The sequence below is a fragment of the Crocuta crocuta genome, unplaced genomic scaffold (genome assembly GCF_008692635.1).
Source record: "Crocuta crocuta isolate KB4526 unplaced genomic scaffold, BGI_CrCroc_1.0 scaffold90, whole genome shotgun sequence".
Taxonomy (NCBI): domain Eukaryota; kingdom Metazoa; phylum Chordata; class Mammalia; order Carnivora; family Hyaenidae; genus Crocuta; species Crocuta crocuta.
The window spans coordinates 2,666,883-2,672,888 of record NW_027527449.1 but is presented as its reverse complement, the minus strand read 5'-3'; the positions used below and the strand labels follow the sequence as shown (position 1 = coordinate 2,672,888).

The window sequence follows — 6,006 nt, the reverse complement described above, 5'->3', positions numbered from 1 at the left end:
TAGAAAAACTCAACTAGAATACTGATATAAACAAAAAAGAAAATACCCTAGTTGTATAATATTTACCATTTATAATTCCAAAAGACCAAAAAGCCCTTTGATGAACAAGAAAATACACCTGAGGCATACTGCATGGGGTGGGGGTGGGGGGACTATTTTAGTCGAATATGTAATAATGAATTGCTTCCTCAGGCTTTATATAATTCTTAGAAAAAGTTCAAATTAAGTCCCCAAAAGGATGTTTTAATTATAAGGAGCAATATTTTAAAACTCATACAAGCCATCACACTTGTTTGGAAACAAATGACTTTTCAAGATGTAGAAGTATTACTATCAATCACTAACAAGTTAATTCTACATAATAAGGCAGGTTTGGATGGAAACTGACCCACCATGGAATGCTATATTGAAAATTGATTACAACAGCACTCAAAATGAATGCAGCCCTTTAAACCACTTCTTTGCTCAGAAACATTAATCTCAATTAGAAGGAGAGCTTCATAATGGTAATGCTTGGTATAAAAAAGTATGAAATAAATCAGTTTTTATAAGACACAACAATTAATCAGTTTTGAAACTTCTAAGTTTTTTTTTTTTTTTTTAAGCACAAAATATTTATCAGGATTCTTAAAACAGCTGCTAGCTCCAAAATAAGGTTTTCAATGTGTTCTGACTGGAGCTACGGGCCATAATTTTAAAGACTTAGTTATTAAAACTTTTAGGTAGTGTTACATTATTGTGCTATCTTTTCAGTACGCTTCTTTATTTTGAAAGGGTGTTAAAATTTTCTCCAGACTCTCATTCCACTTTAAAAAACAAATACGAACCCTGGCTTTAGCTGAAAATTCAAAGGACGTATAATTAGGTGTGGATCCAAGTTTGATGGCAAATTATCGTATTCTTTGCTCATATTTTCAATCGAAGTAAAGGAAGTATGTCCTTACAGTCAAAAGAGACATTTGTCTATCAAAGAAAACACTGGGTAGAGAAACAATGCATCATCGAACATGCTTAACAGGTTTCTACAGCACATCTTAAGGAAACGGGCAGACAATTCAGTAAGACTGCTGAATACACTGATTCACGTTAAGTATAATACCTTGATGACAGTCCTCAGCCGCCCGGAAGTAAAAAAAAAAAAAAAAAAAGAAGAAGAAAAATGAAAGGGGTAAATAAAGCTTAAAAGAAAAAAGGTACTGTATTTATTAAAATGATCAATACTGATAAACAAATATAACTGCCTTTATATCAGACTCTGACTTCTTCAGGACTTCCCAGTGGTACCGCAGGCAGAACAGACTTGAACATTTCCAAACATACTTTCACAGCTGTTCCAAAAACATCGTTCTTTGTACATCAGCTCGGAGTTGATCAAGTATTTCTGATAGGTCATTCTAGTCCGACGCTAGCCATACACTTTAGCCTGGGTTCTCACTTGCTTGACTCTTTACAAAGAAAATAGTCTTAACTCTTGGCTTTCAGAAGCAAAGCTAAAAAAGAATAGTGTGAACTTGCTAACTGGATTATTACTGTTCAGTTAGGTTTTCTTTCTGAATAAATTTAAAACTTTTCACTCTATTTAGGTGCTTTCTTCTATTCAAAGATAAGCATCCTTATCTTTCTTTGTCTTCCCCCTAATAAAGCAGGTTCTCTTTTCTATCCAAAAGACTCATGACACGCCTACAAGATCATAGTAAGAAGAGCGTCTATAATTTACCTCAAACATTTCTTTCTAGAAAATAAACTCAGCTGTGCAAAGTGGTTCAATTTGGGGGGAAAAACTAGTCAGAATTCTACTATAATTTTATCGGCTTAATTCAGAAATCCTCATTAGGGTTGCTACTCCCTGGCCATGAGTTGCTAACATTAATGCTATTGGCCCAGGATACTAATAAATTCTTCAAATATATAAAATTCCCTGGCATTGTGATTAGTATATAAACACACTTCATAAAAACTGAGTGATATATGTAAAAATATACCTGTCTTAAAGGAATTACTTTCCCTCATAATATTCTTTTTTAAATTGTCTACAATAAAATATATTTACCACCAGCAAAAAACAGTACCTTTGAGCAAAGAGGGATACTAAAAGTCAAATTAAAAAAAAGGCAAATTGTTAAGGAAAATGCAACAGGAAGAAAGGTACAGCAGAATCCTGAAATACACAACAGAATAACCAAACTCATTTATAAACACCTATCTTTGAAGAATTTAGGAAGTTTGTGAATGCCATGACATTTTAAAGTGAGATTAGCAAGTCTTATTACTGAACTAACCTCTCACTCGTAGAGCAAGAATTAAATATTTGCTCTGCATTTAGGATCACAAATCGAAAGTTTCCAGGCTCTTGCAAGAATTTCATTTTTTAAGAAATAAAAGCTAGAAGTTTTAGATAATTAAGAATAGATGAAGGAGAACACAAAGTTAGAGGGTGTATTTGTAAAATTTTTGCTTCAACTGAAATATTAAAATCTAGAATGAATTTTCATTACGTAGTTACTCTTAACTCTAAACTCTGTTCTTAATATACTAGATAGACCACGAATACTTTTCCAGCTAAGCAACTGGGTGGGGGAAGGTACGCAACGCCTTTTAATCAAATTCACGAAAAGAATCAAAGCCCAAGTTCTGTTCAGTTGCAATTCTACCTTTTGGGGTACTCTTCCAAGCTTTTCACAGACACCAGCCCTGACTTTTTTTGTTTTCCTTTTGACAACAGAAAGGAAAGGCAATGCCTGGACATATTTCTATTTCTACTGAGAAGACCACCCAGTGGATTCTGCCAGAGTCTACAAATGTTTGACAAATACATTGTCAGAAGATAAGAATTAAGAGTATTATGAAGAGACAGTCCTGCTCTCCGGAATCCCAGCTGCCTGGGGCCCTGGAAAAAGTGCCTGGCCGGCCCTCCCCCTTTCACCTCCTCTGCACTTACCCAAAAGTACCTGTAAACTTTTCTCCAGCTGTAAATTATAAGGACTCCAGAAAACAAATGTACCTGTTACCCTTTCTCCTCAATAAGCATTAGTAGCAGGTTACCATCACCACTACCTTAAAGGTGAGGCAGTAGGAAGGGGATGCAAAGGGCATAACAAGGTGCTCAGCAGAGACCAGACACAACCCACCTCCATCTCAAACATCTGACGCTCCTTCTAATTGGTTGCAAAACACGATACAGCCTGCGATCGAGTTGCAGATCCGTACGCCGGTCATTTTTTCAACGCGCAGTTCAGGCTATCTGTTTGTTTCCAGCCCCATCCAGAGTTTCCGGATGAAGTTTCAGGCGAGATCCAGCACTCCCCACGCCAGCCCAGCCCCTCGTTTCCGTCCTTCTTTGCGTCCCAACTTGGCTCCCGGGTACTTGGAGAAGCCTCCTCTCCACTTCCCCGGAAAGTGGCGACACTTCGGGGCTTCCCGCTCGCTGGGAGCCCCGAAGGATCTTCCCAGCGACCTCCTCAGAGGACGCGCCACAAAATTTGGGGATCACCCCGACCGGAGCAAGGNGAGCGAGGAGGAGGAAGGAGAGGGGGAGGGGAGGCGGCGAGCGGGGCGCGCTGCCGGGGAGCCGCATCCAGGACCTTAATTGTGCGACGGGGGGACGCGCCGGGCCGAGTGTGCCCGAGACCAGGCGCGTACACGTGTGTGTGTGTGTGTGTGTGTGTGTGTGTGCGCGAGAGAGAGAGAGAGACAGAGGAGAGGAGCCTACCATGCGCTTCCCCCAGTGCAGATCGCGGGAGAGCCCAATCACAGGGCGAGCCGGGCCGGGCTGCGACCATTTATAATCCTGGGCTCCTCCGCTCCGCCACTTGTCAAGATGACAGGTACTTTATCTCTTCTTCTCCTTTATTCAAAAGCAGAGATTCCCCGTTTACTGCCTTTCCCTGTCAAATGGGATTTGCCGGACTGAACCACGTTGGCCGCCCCTCCCGCCTCCCCTCCTCCCGGCCGCGTCGGGTACGGGAAGGCTCCAGGGCTCCCGCGCTGTGACCAATCAGTGCGTCTACGACTCTTGCGGTGATTTAGGGGTCGTCCACGAATAACACTGCACGCTGATGAATGGCTCTTGCATGCTCTCGGCTCTGATGAGGGGCTTGCCCGCCGCTGATGGCAAACACTCATGAACTTGCGGCGCCATTGGAAATTCACACGCACCTCCAAAGTGCAGGGGTACGTGCGCGCGGGGGTGGGGGGCGTCTGCCCTTCTCTCCGCCGGGCCGCGAGCGTGAGCGCGCGGGGAGGGGGGCGAGGGGAAGGGGCGGGTAATTGCTTCGGACCGAAGTGGAAACACTTGTGTGTGTAATCAAACCCCTAACCTTCCTGGGAAACTACTTTTCTGGATCTTTCATAGGGTGGGCATTTCGGGTCAGCTGAGTCACCCGAGGAGGTGGGAGAGCCAGGCGCTGCCGGGAAGATGGATTCCGAGGCAGGAGGGTGTAATTAAGGACTCCTACTCCAGGTAGGCGGCCGGCCTTTACAAGAGGNGTTCTCCTTTCAGATTAGCAGCCAAACCCTACCCCTGCTTCGACTCTGTTTGCTCTGGGAGGAAAATAAAAGTTTACTGCTCTCCCGGACACTGTCACTTTCTACTCACTTCAGTTCCCTGCAATCCCCTCGCTCCCAGCTCCCCAACCCCCTGCTCCCCGAGCCTAAAGGAAGGAAGCCCACCGGGGCGGACTGGTGTCCCGGCTGCTCGGCAGTCCTGGAGCACCCGCTCCTCGACTTTCGAGGAGCCGCTCTCCGGCTCTGCGTCCCTCTGTNCCCCCCCCCCCCCCCCCCTCCAGGGTGGCTGAGAATGAATGTCCCGGGCCTCAATGGGCCACAGGCAGACCTGACCTGGGGAGCCTGGCAGAGGAACCTGGTGAGCTCCCAGCCTTCTCATTCCATCTTCCACTTTCACCTTCAGAGCGGAGGACTCCAGCGACCTGCACCTAACGGGACGTGGGCTTGAAGGAAAAGCACGTGTATTTGTAACTACGTGCAGAACAAGAATCAAGAGGAAGCACCCCGAACACAAGAGCAATGCCCCCTAGGAAAGCCTGAGGCTTCATGACAGAGTTTCTCCAAAGTTTTCGGTAGAACTGACGAGGAGGAGAATCCCTGAACTTGAATTAGTGTGCGCAGTGCTTCCGAGCTCCCGAAGTTGCCAAATGACCAAACGCACCTACTCATTCAAAAAGTAACGGTCATGCGTGATGAGCACGGGCCCCACGCCCGGGGCACACGGACACATCCACACGGCAAGAATCNCACACTTGGGGGGGGGGGGAGGGGTTAGAGGTGGGCGGGGCGAGGAGTGGGAACGAATGATTATTACCCTCTCATTGTAGCCATTTTCATTTTCTTAAGAAAACTTTTGAATTGTGAAGCTCTGCCCCAGATACTGCATGCCCATCACACAAACCACTTAGAGTTTGCATCCCTGATGTGATTCTAAGGATACTAGTAGGGTGCTTTATAAATCACATGTGTGGCCCAGTTCCCACAAAAGCATTTTAAGTGTTCAAAACTTGTCTAGTGTCCATGTAACATTCCCACTAGCTCTTTTGTACTTTACAATCCAGGAACACACACACACACACGCGGACGTAGGACACATCAGAAAGAAGCCAGAATAGAAGAACTAAACTGCCGGTGGAACAGGCAGGGGGTGGGGTCCCAGAGTAGCATGTGCCTTCTTTTCAGCTCTTTTCTCTTTTCAGCCCTTATTACAGCTAAAGCTGGTAATGAGCATAGGAAACAATAGAACTCATAAAATTTAGAAATGGTAATAAATCTTGAAGCTTGTCTCCAGCCCAGCTCCCTGGTACATGGTATTCAAAGTTTCTCCGTATGCGATGCTGAACATTCCCACTAATGGCACGCAATATAGGCAAAATACTCTAGAATTCGTTCAAGCAGCCCCGTGTACTCTATGGCCGCATCACTGGTGGACAAAGCGCGCAAGTGTCCTCAAAGGCTATCTGTATGTGTAAGAAGAAGCCTGAAATCCAGGCAGTTAGTGTG

General features: G+C 44.9%; 1 long non-coding RNA gene across 1 annotated transcript; it reads left to right on the top strand.

Moving 5' to 3' along the window:
* The first annotated feature begins 3,746 nt into the window (after nt 1-3,746).
* On the top strand, nt 3,747-4,392 carry LOC144230213 (uncharacterized). Its single transcript, XR_013334729.1, has 3 exons — nt 3,747-3,824; nt 4,027-4,170; nt 4,352-4,392. It is a non-coding gene; the product is annotated as an uncharacterized LOC144230213 (long non-coding RNA).
* The last annotated feature ends 1,614 nt before the right edge of the window (nt 4,393-6,006 follow it).